Source organism: Ambystoma mexicanum, chromosome 7q (assembly GCF_040938575.1).
Source record: "Ambystoma mexicanum isolate Mex_15411 chromosome 7q, UKY_AmexF1_1, whole genome shotgun sequence".
NCBI lineage: Eukaryota > Metazoa > Chordata > Amphibia > Caudata > Ambystomatidae > Ambystoma > Ambystoma mexicanum.
This window is the reverse complement of record NC_090941.1, coordinates 994,037,192-994,055,379: the sequence shown is the minus strand read 5'-3', so window position 1 is coordinate 994,055,379 and position 18,188 is coordinate 994,037,192.

The window sequence follows — 18,188 nt, the reverse complement described above, 5'->3', positions numbered from 1 at the left end:
GATTGACCAATCTGCGGCACTGCCACTGAGATAAGAAAGCACGAAAGCCACCTTGCTCTGGTCTGTTGGAAAGGCAGCTGGGCGACATAAGAAGTGTAGGCGGCACTGGTTGATAAACACTGAAACACTGCAAATTTCTTTGGGTCACCAGAAAAGCGTTCGGGTGGAGCCAAAGGCACATTACCTGGTAAATTGATTTGCACTGGATTTGAGGATGCAGAAGGGTAACTTACTCCTGGAGCGGGCAAAGGAGTCTGTCCTGCCTGTGTTTGTAGTAATTGCCTAGCGAGGTCCTCCGTTCGCTCCTTGGATATTATCAGCTCTCTTCTCAAAGAGTTTGTTTCCTGACGAGCTGCATGTACCTCTGCTCTTAGTTCCCCAAGTAATCGGGCCAGTTGGTCTGTGTCCGAGGTTTCCATTGCGCCTGGGTAGGAGTTTTGTGGTGGGCTTCGCGTTCTGTAACACTCACCTGATTCCCACGGAGGCGCTGGTCTAGGCAGGAAGGAGTCTGTGACTCGAAAAGTGATGTGCAGGACTCGATTGGCTTCTGGGGCTGAGCCTCTTCGCACTGTGTGTCGAACTCGAAGGGTGAGATTTCTGCAGATGAAAGAATATATGGGGTTAAAGATCTGGGCAATTGAGTGTCCTTCTCTCTCTCTCTCTCTACTCTCGTCTAGCTTCTCCGTAGAGCCCCCAGGTAAACGTGCTCACCTTAGATAGGTGAATGCTTGGCTCTCCATCTGCGTCTGGTGCAGGGTGCCGTTGCCAGTTCCTTCACTGGGTGAAACGTAGGCCTCTTAACATCAGAGGATCGCAACCGCCGTTAACAGCACGAGCGGTGAGTTTCCGGACACCTTTTAGTCCATATAGTCTTTAGGTGCGTGGACACGTAAGTATTGAACAGGGCTCGGAATAATGCTTTGTTCTATTTGTTTTGCAGGGCTCTAGCGTTAGAAGATGGTATGAAGAGAGCCAAAGCTGGAGCCAGAGCCTTGGAAAGAAGCGCTTGGAAATGCGTGAGTATATGCAAGCGCTTTAACTGTCTCTTTCCTTCACAGCTGTGAGTTCGTGCTGAAGAGGTGATGAAAACGCCGGAGTAGTTGCAGGCGCTCTATTGTGGAGAGCGCAATGGGCGTAAGTAAATACCTGTCTAATGTCTCTTCTTTTGTCTTTCAGATGCTGGGTTGCAGTGTTGAAAACATCCGGAATTCGCGGATTGCCGGTGAGTAATAACTATGCTTTTGTCTCCACAGGCGGAGGTGCAGCGTGAAGAAATGGTCGCTGCCGATGGACCAGGTAAGGAATGCGTTGCATGTGAAGTCGTCGTGCTAAACTGTTGTTTCTTGTCTTTTACAGGCGCTGCTGAAGACTGGATATTGGAATGGTAAGTATTGTTCTTGCAGGTACAGGATCGGAAGAAGAAAAGCTGGAACAGACTCGGTGAGCGTTCTGCTGCAGATGCAGAATAACGCGAAGCACGCTTCATCAATCGGGTGTGGTTTAAATAGCCTAGGAGTGATGAGGCGTCTTCCTCCACGGCCCCGCCTAGGTAAGAAAAGAGTTCCTGTTCCAGAAGAGTTCCAGTGTTGTATCCAGGGCGTGGAGCTTGCCCCACCCAGGTAAGAAAATAGTTCCGGCTTACAGAGGATTCCTATGTAGCTGGTAAGTAAGCAGCATGGTCTGCTGCAGGTAAGTCCACCCAAGCATCTTCACATATAGTATGAGCCCGGCGCTTCCAGTGCCGGGACCGATGGCTTTGATGAGCCTGGTGCCACTGGCTCCAGGACAAGGTCCAAAAGGTCCCAGTAGGGACCGGCTGGTGCCTAGGCTTAGGATTAGGGGCCTGCTTCCAAGGACGTTGGGCTGGTCCTGGCTCCTTGGAAGCAGTGATCATGACAGGGACATGAGTGGGGGCCTGCTGGCAGGTGCCCCACAGTGCTGGGGGTGGGGGTGCAAGGTGACATGAGTGGGGGCCTGCTGGCAGGGGCCCCTCAGTGCTGGGGGGTGGGGGTGCAGGGGGACATGAGTGGGACATGAGTGGGGGCCTGCTGGCAGGTTCCCCTCAGTGCTGGGGGTGGGGGTGCAAGGGGACATGAGTGGGGGCCTGCTGGCAGGTGCCCCTTAGTGCTGGGGGTGGGGGTGCAGGGGGACATGAGTGGGGGCCTGCTGGCAGGTGCCCCACAGTGCTGGGGGGCGGGGGTGCAAGGGGACATGAGTGGGGGCCTGCGGCAGGTGCCCCTCAGTGCTGGGGGTGGGGGTGCAGGGGGACATGAGTGGGACATGAGTCGGGGCCTGGTGGCAGGTGCCCCTCAGTGCTGGGGGTGGGGGTGCAAGGGGACATGAGTGGGGACCTGCTGGCAGGTGCCCCTCAGTGCTGAGGGCTGGGGGTTCAAGGGGACATGAGTGGGGGCCTGCTGGCAGGTGCCCCTCAGTGCTGGGGGGTGGGGATGCAGGGAACATGAGTGGGACATGAGTGGGGGCCTGTGGGCAGGTGCCCCACAGTGCTGGGGGGTGGGAGTGCAAGGGGACATGAGTGGGGGCCTGCTGGCAGGTGCCCCTCAGTGCTAGGGGGTGGGGGTAGAGGGGGACATGAGTGGGACATGAGTGGGGGCCTGCTGGCAGGTGCCCCACAGTGCTAGGTGGGGGCCTACTGGCAGGTGCCCCTCAGTGCTGGGGGGTGGGGGTGCAAGAGGACATGAGTGGGGGCCTGCTGGCAGGTGCCCCTCAGTGCTGGGGGGTGGAGGTGCAAGGGGACATGAGTGGGGGCCTGCTGGCAGGTGCCCCTCAGTGCTGGGGGGTGGGGGTGCAAGGGGACATGAGTGGGGGCCTGCTGGCAGGTGCCCCTCAGTGCTGGGGGGTGGGGGGCAGTGGGACATTAGTGGGACATGGGTGGCGGCCTGCTGGCAGGTCCCCCACAGTGCTGGGGGTGGGCGTGCAGGGGGACATGAGTGGGACATGTGTGTGGGCCTGCTGGCAGGTGCCCTGCACTGCTGGGGGGGTGGGGGTGCAGGGGGACATGAGTGGGACATGCCTGGGGGCCTGCTGGCAGGTGCTCTGCACTGCTGGGGGGTGGGGGTGCAAGGGTACATGAGTGGGGGCCTGCTGGCAGGTGGCTTGCACTGCTGGGGGGTGGGGGTGCAGGGGGACATGAGTGGGACATGAGTGGGGGCCTGCTGGCAGGTGCCCCTCAGTGCTGGGGTGGGGGTGCAAGGGGACATGAGTGGGGGCCTACTGGCAGGGGCCCTCAGTGCTGGGGGGTCGGGGTGCAGGGGGACATGAGTGGGACATGAGTGGGGGCCTGCTGGCAGGTGCCCCTCAGTGCTGGGGGTGGGGGTGCAGTGGGACATGAGTGGGACATGAGTGGGGGACTGGTGGCAGGTGCCCCTCAGTGCTGGGGGTGGGGGTGCAAGGGGACATGAGTGGGGGCCTGCTGGCAGGTGCCCCTCAGTGCTGGGGGCTGGGGGTTCAAGGGGACATGAGTGGGGGCCTGCTGGCAGGTGCCCCTCAGTGCTGGGGGGTGAGGGTGCAGGGGACATGAGTGGGACATGAGTGGGGGCCTGCGGGCAGGTGCCCCACAGTGCTGGGGGGTGGGAGTGCAAGGGGACATGAGTGGGGGCCTGCTGGCAGGTGCCCCTCAGTGCTAGGGGGTGGGGGTACAGGGGGACATGAGTGGGGGCCTGCTGGCAGGTGCCCCACAGTGCTGGGGGGTGGGGGTGCAGGGGGACATGAGTGGGACATGTGTGGGGGCCTGCTGGCAGGTGCCCTGCACTGCTGGGAGTGGGGGTGCAGGGGGACATGAGTGGGACATGAATGGGGGCCTGCTGGCAGGTGCTCTGCACTGCAGGGGGGTGGGGGTGCAAGGGGACATGAGTGGGACATGAGTGGGGGCCTGCTGGCAGGTGCCCTGCACTGCTGGGGGTGGGGGTGCAAGGGGACATGAGTGGGGGCCTACTGGCAGGTGCCCCTCAGTGCTGGGGGTGGGGGTGCAGGGGGACATGAGTGGGACATGAGTGGGGGCCTGCTGGCAGGTGCCCCACAGTGCTGGGGGGTGGGGGTGCAAGAGGACATGAGTGGGGGCCTGCTGGCAGGTGCCCCTCAGTGCTGGGGTGGGGGTGCAGGGGGACATGAGAGGGACATGAGTGGGGGCCTGGTGGCAGGTGCCCCTCAGTGCTGGGGGCTGGGGGTTAAAGGGGACATGAGTGGGGGCCTGCTGGCAGGTGCCCCTCAGTGCTGGGGGGTGGGGGTGCAGGGAACATGAGTGGGACATGAGTGGGGACCTGTGGGCAGGTGCCCCACAGTGCTGGGGGGTGGGAGTGCAAGGGGACATGAGTGGGGGCCTTCTGACAGGTACCCCCCAGTGCTAGGGGGTGGGGGTACAGGGGGACATGAGTGGGACATGAGTGGGGGCCTGCTGGCAGGTGCCCCACAGTGCTAGGGGGTGGGGGTGCAGGGGGACATGAGTGGGACATGAGTGTGGGCCTGCTGGCAGGTGCCCCACTGTGCTGGGGGTTGGGGGGCAGGGGGACAAGAGTGGGACATGAGTGGGAGCCTGCTGGCAGGTGCCCTGCACTGCTGGGGGGTGGGGGTGCAGGGGGACATGAGTGGGGGCCTGCTGGCAGGTGCCCCTCAATGCTGGGGGGTGGGGGGTGCAAGGGGACATGAGTGGGTGCCTGCTGGCAGGTGCCCCTCAGTGCTGGGGGTGGTGGGGCAGTGGGACATGAGTGGGACATGGGTGGGGGCCTGCTGGCAGGTCCCCCACAGTGCTGGGGTGGGGGTGTAGGGGGACATGAGTGGGACATGTGTGGGGGCCTGCTGGCAGGTGCCCTTCACTGCTGGGGGGTCGGCGTGCAGGGGGACATGAGTGGGGGCCTGCTGGCAGGTGCTCTGCACTGCTGGGGGGTGGGGGTGCATTGGTACATGAGTGGGACATGAGTGGGGGCCTGCTGGCAGGTGCCCTGCACTGCTGGGGGGTGGGGGTGCAGGGGGACATGAGTGGGACATGAGTGGGGGCCTGCTGGCAGGTGCCCCTCAGTGCTGGGGGTGGGGGTGCAAGGGGACATGAGTGGGGGCCTGCTGGAAGGGGCCCCTCAGTGCTGGGGGTGTGGGGGTGCAGGGGGACATGAGTGGGACATGAGTGGGGGCCTGCTGGCAGGTGCCCCACAGTGCTGGGGGTGGGGGTGCAAGGGGACATGAGTGGGGGCCTGCTGGCAGGTGCCACTCAGTGCTGGGGGTGGGGGTGCAGGGGGACATGAAGTGGGACATGAGTGGGGGCCTGGTGGCAGGTGCCCCTCAGTGCTGGGGGTGGGGGTGCAAGGGGACATGAGTGGGGGCCTGCTGGCAGGTGCCCCTCAGTGCTGGGGGGTGGGGGTTCAAGGGGACATGAGTGGGGGCCTGCTGGCAGGTGCCCCTCAGTGCTGGGGGGTGGGGGTGCAGGAGACATGAGTAGGACATGAATGGGGGCCTGCGGGCAGGTGCCCCACAGTGCTGGGGGGTGGGAGTGCAAGGGGACATGAGTAGGGGCCTGCTGGCAGGTACCCCTCAGTGCTAGGGGGTGGGGGTACAGGGGGACATGAGTGGGGGCCTGCTGGCAGGTGCCCCACAGTGCTGGGGGGTGGGGGTGCAGGGGGACATGAGTGGGACATGTGTGGGGGCCTGCTGGCAGGTGCCCTGCACTGCTGGGGTGGGGGTGCAGGGGGACATGAGTGGGACATGAATGGGGGCCTGCTGGCAGGTGCTCTGCACTGCTGGGGGGTGGGGGTGCAAGGGGACATGAGTGGGACATGAGTGGGGGCCTGCTGGCAGGTGCCCTGCACTGCTGGGGGTGGGGGTGCAGGGGGACATGAGTGGGAGATGAGTGGGGGCCTGCTGGCAGGTGCCCCACAGTGCTGGGGGGTGGGGGTGCAAGGGGACATGAGTGGGGGCCTGCTGGCAGGTGCCCCTCAGTGCTGGGGTGGGGGTACAGGGGACATGAGAGGGACATGAGTGGGGGCCTGGTGGCAGGTGCCCCTCAGTGCTGGGGGCTGGGGGTTAAAGGGGACATGAGTGGGGGCCTGCTGTCAGGTGCCCCTCAGTGCTGGGGGGTCTGGGGGGTGGGGGTGCAGGGAACATGAGTGGGACATGAGTGGGGGCCTGTGGGCAGGTGCCCCACAGTGCTGGGGGGTGGGAGTGCAAGGGTACATGAGTGGGGGCCTGCTGGCAGGTGCCCCTCAGTGCTAGGGGGTGGGGTACAGGGGGACATGAGTGGGACATGAGTGGGGGCCTGCTGGCAGGTGCCCCACATTGCTAGGGGGTGGGGGTGCAGGGGGACATGTGTGGGACATGAGTGTGGGCCTGCTGGCAGGTGCCCCACAGTGCTGGGGGTTGGGGGGCATGGGGACAAGAGTGGGACATGAGTGGGAGCCTGCTGGCAGGTGCCCTGCACTGCTGGGGGGTGGGGGTGCAGGGGGACATGAGTGGGGGCCTACTGGCAGGTGCCCCTCAGTGATGGGGGGTGGGGGTGCAAGGGGACATGAGTGGGGGCCTGCTGGCAGGTGCCCCTCAATCCTGAGGGGTGGGGGTGCAAGGGGACATGAGTGGGGGCCTGCTGGCAGGTGCCCCTCAGTGCTGGGGGTGGTGGGGCAGTGGGACATGAGTGGGACATGGGTGGGGGCCTGCTGGCAGGTCCCCCACAGTGCTGGGGTGGGGGTGCAGGGGGACATGAGTGGGACATGAGTGGGGGCCTACTGGCAGGTGCCCCCCAGTGCTGGGGGGTGGGGGTGCAAGGGGACATGAGTGGGGGCCTGCTGGCATGTGCCCCTTGGTGCTGGGGGGTGGGGGTGCAAGGGGACATGTGTGGGGGCCTGCTGGCAGGTGCCCCTCAGTGCTGGGGGTGGGGGTGCAGGTGGACATGAGTGTGACATGAGTGGGGGCCTGCTGGCAGGTGCCCCACAGTGCTGGGAGGTGGGGTGCAGGGGGACATGAGTGGGACATGAGTGGGGGCCTGCTGGCAGGTGCCCTGCACTGCTGGGGTTGGGGGTGCAGGGGGACATGAGTGGGACATGAATGGGGGCCTGCTGGCAGGTGCCCCTCAGTGCTGGGAGGTGGGGGTGCAAGGGGACATGAGTGGGGGCCTGCTGGCAGTTGCCCCTCAGTGCTGGGGGGTGGGGGTACAAGGGGACATGAGTGGGGGCCTGCTGACAGGTGCCCCTCAGTGCTGGGGGGTGGGGGTGCAGGGGGACATGAGTGGGGGCCTGCTGGCAGGTGCCCCTCAGTGCTGGGGGGTGGGGGTGCAAGGGGACATGAGTGGGGGCCTGCTGACAGGTGCCCCACAGTGCTGGGAGGTGGGGGTGCAAGGGAACATGAGTGGGGGCCTGCTGGCAGGTGCCCCTCAGTGCTGGGGGTGGGGGTGCAGGGGGACATGAGTGGGACATGAGTGGGGGCCTGCTGGCAGGTGCCCTGCACTGCTGGGGGGTGGGGGTGCAGGGGGACATGAGTTAGACATGAGTGGGAAATGAGTGGGGGCCTACTGGCAGGTGCCCCTCAGTGCTGGGGGGTGGGGATGCAAGGGGACATGAGTGGGGGCCTGCTGGCAGGTGCCCCTCAGTGCTGGGGGTTGGGGGTGCAAGGGGACATGTGTGGGGGCCTGCTGGCAGGTGCCCCTCAGTGCTGGGGGGTGGGGATGCAAGGGGACATGAGTGGGGGCCTGCTGGCAGGTGCCCCTCAGTGCTGGGGGGTGGGGGGGCAGGGGGACATGAGTGGGACATGGGTGGGGGCCTGCTGGCTGGTCCCCCACAGTGCTGGGGGTGGTTGTGCAGGGGGACATGAGTGGGACATGTGTGGGGGCCTGCTGGCAGGTGCCCTGCACTGCTGGGAGGTGGGGGTGCAGGGGGACATGAGTGGGGGCCTGCTGGCAGGTGCTCTGCACTGCTGGGGGGTGGGGGTGCACGGGTACATGAGTGGGACATGAGTGGGGGCCTGCTGGCAGGTGCCCCTCAGTGCTGGGGGTGGGGGTGCAAGGGGACATGAGTGGGGGCCTGCTGGCAGGTGCCCCTGAGTGCTGGGGGTGGGGGTACAGGGGGACATGAGTGGGACATGAGTGCGGGCCTGGTGGCAGGTGCCCCTCAGTGCTGGGGGTGGGGGTGCAAGGGGACATGAGTGGGGGCCTACTGGCAGGTGCCCCTCAGTGCTGGGGGCTGGGGGTTCAAGGGGACATGAGTGGGGTCCTGCTGGCAGGTGCCCCTCAGTGCTGGGGGGTGGGGGTGCAGGGAACATGAGTGGGACATGAGTGGGGGCCTGCGGGCAGGTGCCCCACAGTGCTGGGGGGTGGGAGTGCAAGGGGACATGAGTGGGGGCCTGCTGGCAGGTGCCCCTCAGTGCTAGGGGGTGGGGGTACAGGGGACATGAGTGGGACATGAGTGGGGGCCTGCTGGCAGGTGCCCCACAGTGCTAGGGGGTGGGGGTGCAGGGGGACATGAGTGGGACATGAGTGGGGGCCTGCTGGCAGGTGCCCCACAGTGCCGGGGGTTGGGGGGCAGGGGGACATGAGTGGGAAATGAGTGGGGGCCTTCTGGCAGGTGCCCTGCACTGCTGCGGGGTGGGGGTGCAAGGGGACATGAGTGGGGGCCTGCTGGTAGGTGCCCCTCAGTGCTGGGGGGTGGGGGTGCAAGGGGACATGAGTGGGGGCCTGCTGGTAGGTGCCCCTCAGTGCTGGGGGGTGGGGGTGCAAGGGGACATGTGTGGGGGCCTGCTGGCAGGTGCCCCTCAGTGCTGGGGGTGGGGGGGCAGGGGGACATGAGTGGGACATGGGTGGGGGCCTGCTGGCAGGTCCCCCACAGTGCTGGGGATGGGGGTGCAGGGGGACATGAGTGTGACATGAGTGGGGGCCTGCTGGCAGGTGCCCCACAGTGCTGGGAGGTGGGGGTGCAGGGGGACATGAATGGGACATGAGTGGGGGCCTGCTGGCAGGTGCCCTGCACTGCTGGGGGTGGGGGTGCAGGGGGACATGAGTGGGACATGAGTGGGGGCCTGCTGGCAGGTGCCCCTCAGTGCTGGGAGGTGGGGGTGCAAGGGGACATGAGTGGGGGCCTGCTGGCAGGTGCCCCTCAGTGCTGGGGGGTGGGGGTGCAAGGGGACATGAGTGGGGGCCTGCTGACAGGTGCCCCTCAGTGCTGGGGGGTGGGGGTGCAGGGGGACATGAGTGGGGGCCTACTGGCAGGTGCCCCACAGTGCTGGGAGGTGGGGGTGCAAGGGGACATGAGTGGGGGCCTGCTGGCAGGTGCCCCTCAGTGCTGGGGGGTGGGGGTGCAGGGGGACATGAGTGGGACATGAGTGGGGGCCTGCTGGCAGGTGCCCCACAGTGCTGGGGGGTGGGGGTGCAGGGGGACATGAGTGGGACATGAGTGGGGGCATGCTGGCAGCTGGCCCACAGTGCTGGGGGGTGGGGGTGCAGGGGGACATGAGTGGGACATGAGTGGGGGCCTGCTGGCAGGTGCCCCTCAGTGCTGGGGGGTGATGGTGCAAGGGGACATGAGTGGGGGCCTGCTGGCAGGTGCCCCTCAGTGCTGGGGGGTGAGAGTGGGGGTGGAGGGGGACATGAGTGGGACATGAGTGGGGGCCTGCTGGCAGGTGCCCCACAGTGCTGGGGGTGGGGGTGCAGGGGGACATGAGTGGGACATGAGTGGGGGCCTGCTGGCAAGTGCCCCTCAGTGCTTGGGGTGGGGGTGCAAGGGGACATGAGTGGGGGCCTGCTGGCAGGTGCCCCTCAGTGCTGGGGGGTGGGGGTGCAAGGGGACATGATTGGGGGCCTGCTGGCAGGTACCCCTCAGTGCTGGGGGGTGGGGGTGCAGGGGGACATGAGTGGGACATGAGTGGGGGCCTGCTGGCAGGTGCCCCACAGTGCTGGGAGGTGGGGGTGCAAGGGGACATGAGTTGGTGATCAGTAGTGCAAGGTGACATGTGGCTTGGCTGGGGGCATGCCCATGGTGGATGGGCTGCCTGCGGGACATGACCAGGGGTGCAGGGTAGACGCCTGTGGTGTGGGCTGCCTGGAGGGGCCGTGGAGGGTGTAGAGGGAACACCTGGGAGGAACCACACTGCCAATTTATGTGTAGAACTCCCCGCGCACCCCTGAAATTCACGCACCCCGCTCTGACGGCAAAATTGCGTGTGAAACTTCCCACGCACCCCAGGAATACACGTACCCGGCTCCAATCTCGTGTGAGACTTCCTGCGAACCCCAGTTATACACGTACCCCACTCGCACAGGGCCAATCGCATGTGAAACTTCCTGCACACCCCAGGAATACACGTACCCGGCTCCAATCGCGTGTGAGACTTCCCGCGAACCCCAGTAATACACGTACCCCACTCGCACAGGCCCTTTTGCATGTGAAACTTCCCGCGAACCCCAGTAATACACGTACCCCACTCGCACAGGGCCAATTGCCTGTGAAACTTCCCGCGAACCCCCGAAATACACGTACCCTGCTCCAATCACGTGTGAAACTTCCCGCGAACCACAGTTATACATGTACCCCGCTCGCACAGGGCCCCTTCGCTTGCAAAACTTCCCACGAACCCCATAATACACGTACCCTGCTGAAATTGTGTGTGAGACTTCCCGCGAACCCCAGTTATACACACAATTTCAGCAGGGTACGTGCATTTCGGGGGTGCGCAGGAAGTTTCACACGCGAAAGGGCCTGTGCGAGTGGGGTACGTGTATTCCTGTGGTTCGTGGGAAGTCTCACATGCGATTTCAGCAGGGTACGTGTATTTCGGCGGTGCAGGGGAGTCCTACACGTGAATTGGCAGTGTGGGTCCTCCCAGGTGTTCCCTCTACACCCTCCACGGACCCTGCAGGCAGCCCACACCACAGGGGACTACCCTGCACCCCTGGTCATGTCCCGCAGGCAGTCCATCCAACATGGGCATGCCCCCCAGCCAAGCAACATGTCAGCTTGCACTACTGATCACCAACGCATGACCCCCTGCACCCCCACCCCCCAGCAGTGCAGGGTACCTGCCAGCAGGCCCCCACTCATGTCCCCTTGCACCCCCACCCCCCAGCAGTGCAGGGCACCTGCCAGCAGGCCCCCACTCATGTCCCACTCATGTCCCCCTGCACCCCCACCCCCCAGCAGTGCAGAGCACCTGCCAGCAGGCCCCCACTCATGTCCCCTTGCACCCCTACCCCCCAGCAGTACAGGGCACCAGCCAGCAGGCCCCCACTCATGTCCCCCTGCACCCCCACCCCCCAGCAGTGCAGGGCACCTGCCAGCAGGCCCCCACTCATGTCCCACTCATGTCCCCTTGCACCCCCACCCTCCAGCAGTGCAGGGCACCTGCCAGCAGGCCCCCACTCATGTCCCCTTGCACCCTCACCCCCCAGCAGTGCAGGGCACCTGCCAGCAGGCCCCCACCCATGTCCCACTCATGTCCCCCTGCCCCCAGGTCATGATGATTCTCAATCGTGGCCCTTATGGCCAGCCTCCCCAGCCCAAAGACCCAACCAAGTATTGCATCCACCCACATAGAAAAGGCAGTTACATGATACAACCCCAATGGCAAGTATGTAAATGAACACATGTCCGTCACACACACACAATGGGTAAAAGTGAATGTGAAAACCCATATCATGACATGCATGAAACCAATGAGATAATACCACACATAAAAGTATGAAGAAATAAATGTATTGAACACAACATGAATGTAATCTAAATCCAATACACAACAATGGGGAATAATAAAAGAAAAGCTGCATGTCCGTAAAAGAATAAAAAACAAGAAATCATAATCCAAAGAAATCCAAAAGAAATGGTGTCCAAAGTCACAGTACAACAAAGCAAATCCAAGGGAAAAAAGAAAGTGAAAACCATTGCTCCTTGGTGAGATAAAAAAAAAGAGAACAATCCAATGGTGAACTATGTACAGATGAACAATCCAGGGTCCATGAGCCCAACTGATGAAATGAAACCTATCAAAAATACTACCTAATAAAAAACTATATACAAAAACCTGGTGCATTGTCCAAGTGCAACCAAAATAAAGAAAAAACAAAAGGAAACCTAACACTATCTAACCATATACAATGGTGGCGGGCAAGTCCAGCGGCTCACTCTGTGGTGTCCCGGGCCAGGGCATCATCGAACTCCATGTCTATTTGCCGGAGGCGTGCCTCTGTCCTGGCCCCGAGATCTCGCAGAGAGGCACTCATGGCCTGTTCCAACTACCTGCGAGTTGCCTCGAGGCACTCTGCCAGCCTCAAAGCCCGACGCATGGAGAACTCCGCCCTAACCATGGTGAGCCGCGCCTCTTCCGCCCGCCGCCACTCCGCACCTATCTGCTGGCCCAACCGGTGCCACACGGAAGACACTCCCATTCCTGGATCCTCCTGCCCTCTGGCCAATGCCTGCCCCTCCGATGTTGATGGCCCCGAGCAATCATTGCTCCCACCTAGAGCCTGCTCCTGCTGCTGCTGTCCATGTGCCGTGTCTGGTGGTGCCTGCACATCCTCCATCAGCTGGTCTCCAGTCGTGGTGTCCACCCCTGCTGGGCCGTCGACTCCCGACTGTGGCAGGGATGTGAGCTCCACCAAGCTGGCTGTGTTGGTCGGGCCAGGTCCACAGGGGGCTCTGGTGGAATTTGGGCCAGAAGACGGTGTGGAGAACGACTGGCGCATAGTCTCCAAAGAAGAGGAGAGGTCCGCCAGAGTGCGCGACACATGTAGGAACCCACCAACCAGAGCCCCTCCCAGCAGTGCCACGTCACGACGCTGCTCTCCGTGATGGCGTGCGTTCTCCGTCCAGGAAGAACACACGTCATCACGAATGACACGCGTGCGCAACGCGACACCAACCAGGACGGAGCCCATACGTCCGTAGGACCCCTCGTCCACAGGTAGTGGAGAGGCAGATGACATGGCACTCTCCCCTACCTGCGGACGGGCCTGGGACGGGGCCTCCCTGCTGGTGCATGGTGGTTCAGTCACAGGGTCAGGGACAGCGACATGCACAGGCCCCTCCACGGTGACCTGTGCTGCCTCCTGACCCTGGCCCTGGACTGAACCACTTGCACCACTGTACTAACCCCACCAGGCCCCAGGTGCGGCTCAGTAGCGGGCTCCTCCTCCTCTGTGGGAACCACCAACCTGGATGTCTCCACATCGTCTTCCGCCATTGGAAGCCCCTGTGGGGGCTCACCCGGCCCTTCCGCCACAGCTGTTGTGGCAGACGCAGCACCAGGCCCCTCGCTCCCGGATGATGGTAATTCCTGGGAGGGTGGCTGGGCCTTGCGTCGCCGCCCAGTGGAGGCATCCCCGCCGCTTGGCTCCACAGCGCCGTCTCCGCCCTCTTCTTCACTTGACGCTGCGTAGAGGGAGACATAGAACACCAGCATCAGGGTACAGTACAAAATACCCTAGACAGGAAGCAATAACACATGAGTGGCACTGTCAAATATCACTTCCATCCTGTCACTCCACAACACATGGATGAATGCACACAACACACATGCAGAAACAGTCCTGGTGCCTGCAATCAACATCAACATCCATGTAGAGGGCCCCTGTAAACCAAGATGTTGCCTTCAAAGTCACATGCATCCATGGCATTTCAAAGTCACACACACACTTCTCAGGCACACACACACACACATGTGCACCATACATGTACATGACATCAGCACCCATTCCTCACCCCCCCTCCATGTCCAGGAACAGAGACAGCCATGCTTTCATGTGTGCATTCCGCATAGAGCTCCCCATGTTGCATTGAAACACATGCACCAACCATGTGGTTCACACATAACTGGTCTCACATGCATGACCATGATGTCCCTGCACACACACATCCATACATGGCCTACGTCACGCATACAGGCAAGCATCAGACTACCAGCACACTGCAACATGCCCTGTCTCACACAGCAATGCTTGACCACTTACCGCTCAACTCCAGACGGGTCTGCCTCCGAAGGATCTGGGCATGGAGCGCTGGGCCTACGCGTTCCAGGACCCTCATCTGGATGTTACTCATGCGTGCCCGGCCCCCCTCCGTGAGGCGCCGGGCCTTGTGGAGGGTCCTGGACCTGAAGTCCTCTTGACGTGCTTGATGTCGCGGGTTGCCACCCCCTCCGCATTGATGGCAACCACTACGTCGTCCCATGTTGGCGCGTGATGTTCCGGAGAGGGCATCATAATGCCCCAGGACATGCTCCACCAGGATACCAACTTCGGTGGCAGTGAAGCTGGTGGCCCTCTGCCTCTCTGGCTGGGAGTTGCCAGTGGTGCCAGATGGAGATGGGCCCGACATGGCAACCCCAGAGGCAGGAGTGGGTGGGCAACTGGGTCCTGGGGCTGGGCTGTGGAGCGTTGGTATCCCAGTCGGGAGTCTTCTGTTCCAGCAGGGGTGGACACAGCAACTGGACCCCTGCAGATGGCTGATGTGCATGCACCAAATAGCAGGGCACGTGGGCAGCAGACAGTCAGGAAGCAGCAGATTGCAGGTGGGAGCGTGCTCGGGACTCTGGGGGGCAGGAAAATGGCCTTCAGGGCAGGAGCGTGGTCTTCCGTGTGTGTATGCATGGGCAGTTTGATACGGAGTGATTTGGCACGTGAAAAAATTGCACATCAGCGTGTAATTCGAGGAAAGGCCCTTAGCGCGTAAGCGGGTCAGCACACGTACGCGATTTCATTGGACCAAAGGCCGTTAGCTCGTCTGTGACATATCGTGCATGGGCATTGCCCTTTTGCGTGTAAAACTTCACGCGAACCCCCGTATTACACGTACCCTGCTGAAATCGCGTGTGAGACTTCCCGCGAACCCCAGGAATACACATACCCCACTTGCACAGGCCCTTTCGCGTGTGAAACTTCCTGCGCACCCCCGTAATACATGTACCCTGCTCCAATCGCGTGTGAAACTTCACGCGAACCCCAGTTATACACGTACCCCACTCGCACAGGGCCTTTGGCGTGTGAAACTTCACACGAACCCCAGTAATACACGTTCCCCGCTTGGCGTTTGCTGTTTGGCAGCCCTGTAAACTGGTCCAGGGTTAGCGCAGCCCTTTGCGCTGGATTGGGGATTTTGATGGCTTTTCCTTGCGCAAGGGCGTTCTTGGGGGCGTAACTGGCGCTGCTGCAGGGTCGCTGCGCCACTCTGCGCCACGGCTGGTTTTGGAGGCTAAAATCCATGAATATGCTGTGCGCGGAAATCAATTTTAGCGCACTCGGCTGGCGCAGACATTCACACGCGCACACTGTGCGCCAGCCGCGTGCGCCACTTGTGCGCGAAATTCTATGAATTATCCCGATGATGTGTGAGGGGTCAGAAATGCAAGGCAGACAGGTAGACGGACTTTTCTCAAAAGTCACCATTTAAAAAAAAGAATAAAGGGTGAGAAAAACACCTATCATTCCCTAGCCTAATAAAACAAAGCTAAAGGAAAATGACCTAGTGTCCAAAATAACTGTCCCTCACAATAATACACACAATAAAAGCATACACGAATAACTAGGTGAATCAACTTCACAAAATAACATGTAAATTCAAACATCAAAAGTTATAAACAGAATTCCTTGTGACCCAGGTTGGATACCCTTCCCCTGGATCAATTCACAAGGTTTCAAACCAACAATCAAGTTTAGGAAAGTTCCTTTCACTATCCAAATTTTACTTTGGGTGGAACAAACAGTTCCAATTTGTTTTTCACTTGGCAAAGTGACTTTCAGCTTCAAAAAGGGTTCTTCATCTTTGAGAACATTATTAAAGTTCTCTGCTTGGCAAACAAAAAAGATGCTCTCTTCATATGTCAATCCACAATTCAATATAAATGTCCTTTGCTCAAAAGGGTAACCACTTTTTTATCTCCTTTTTCTTCTTCATAAGCTATACTTTTGTCAGGATGGTTATATAACAGTTTATCAAAACACAGTAGTGGAATTATTTCTTCCACCACAAACTTCTACCACATTTCAGTACTTCAAGCCAAATTCTTCCAGGCCCACTCACCTGCTCGGACTAACCACTATTTGTCCCTTTTTGGTATACTCACCTGCCAGGATAAACAAACTCCTATCACTACTATTTGTACTCTATGGTGAGGTGTGTTCCCAACTTTCCACACTGAAATCTTTAATGGTAAAGTTGTATCAATAACTGCTTCTTAATTCAGTCTCTTGACTTTCAAAATATGTGATCCACAACTTCTTCAGCATGTACATCGCACAAAAGGACAAGGCTTCTCATATTGATCTCTTTGCCTTAGGCAATGCAGGTTTTACTTCTCTCCCCCTTGATACTTTCTGAAAGGAGGGCCTTTCTTCTGCAATATCTTATCTCGTCCTACACAACCTATTGGGTGCAGGCAACCTTCCTGCACAGAGTATCTTGTTCTAGTCTTGTTAAATTGAAATGTTCTTGTTACCACTCTCAGCTTACTTTAGCTTTGGCAGGGCGGGTTACAATATACTCTTGTCAGATATCCCTCTTTGGGAAGTTGTACCCCTTTTAACTGTAGTACACATTTGGCTTTGGCAATGCAGGTTATAGTTTTCTCTTATACCTCCTCTCCCCTATAGGATATTAGATTCTCCTTGCTTAATTATTGCCCACTCTTGGCTTTGACAATTCTGGTTACAATGCTCTTTCATTCAACCTCTCCCCATTATATGATAGTCACGTCCAACTTGTATCAATTCACAAGTTTGGTATTCAGAACATATATTCTTATGCAGTAGTCTATCTCAGAGCTCCCCGAGGTCACCTATGTCAGGTAAACTTACTGGTCTTTTCCCCCAAAACTTCACACCAGAGCGAAATGCAGGACATGGGGAGCTTAGCTCTCCATCGGGACACACACCGCTTCCCGCTGCGCGTCCTCTGCATCTCACAGGAACCTTGATCTCTGCCACGTTTTCCTTACTGCATACAGTGGCGTCTTCTACTTCTGCTTTCTCCTTCTGTGTCTAGTTCTCCCACTGCTTTCTACTGACCTGCACCTAAAAGTCCTTTAAATGTTTAACGGTCCCGCTCAGTTGTGGGTCATTAGAACAACTAGACCACTCACTACGGTTTAGTAACTCTGTGCTCCGCTTCCTCGTCTCAGTACTAAGAGCATTATGGGACTTGAAGTCCATAACGTACTTAGTTATTTTAAGATCATTTAATCCATTCTGTTTGAGTGGTTTATAGGACATATTTCTAAAGGAAGGTTTTAAAGGAGGTAATGGTTTTCCCTTAGGTTTATTTAAGCCCACTGGAAAATAATAACTACTAAAAGTATTTGCATTATCTCCCTGTTCCCTAAATACATCCTGTTCAGGTTTACAAAAAGAAATGTCATACTTGATACCTTGAATAATCCCAGGAAGGGGAGGTCTTACTGTGGCAATATGCTATTAAATACTCAGGCATTAAGAGACCTTCATCCTCAGCAGAGGATAAATACTGCGTCCCTCCTGACGTAGTCATCACATTTCCATGATAGCCATCTCCTCCCAGGTGATACTTCCCCATTTCACCACCCCTCGGGAAAGGATCAGGTAGCGTCTGCCTTTCCCTGGCCAGATGGGAGGAGACTTTAGGCTGGGATTCTGTGATGGCTCGGCAGGATTCATCTCAGATGTTGGATAATAATGAACTTCTTAAAGTCAAAATGGCTAGAAGATATGGGCACTACACATCTCCCAATGATCAAAATTACATGATCTCACTTGTGGCAAATCCTGCAGGTGAGAATATTGTTGTTGGGATGTTACAACATGGAGAAGTTGGATGCCTCCAGTTTAGCTGCATTCATTGACGATTCTGTATGTATAGCTGGCCTTGACTGGAAGAACTGTGTGGCACAATTCTATGATGGGGCATCAGTTATGAGTGGCTGTTTCCATGGAGTGCAAGCCAAAATCAAACAAATTACTCCACAGGCTTTTTATATTCACTGTCATGCATATCGTCTAAACCTTGCGGTACTGCAAACTGTCACTAAAATACAAACAGTAACACATTTTTTCTCAACTTTGCAAGCTGTTTATGTGTTCCTTTCACAAAGTTCGTCTCGACACAGACTCATTGTAAAAGCTCAAAAAGAAAGTGGTGTGCAAGTATTCGAATTAGAAATATTTATTGGCACTAAATGGTTTTATTGGTACTCTAGTGTTTGAAAAATAAAGGTTCGCTTTACGACCATTGTTGTTCTCAATGCAA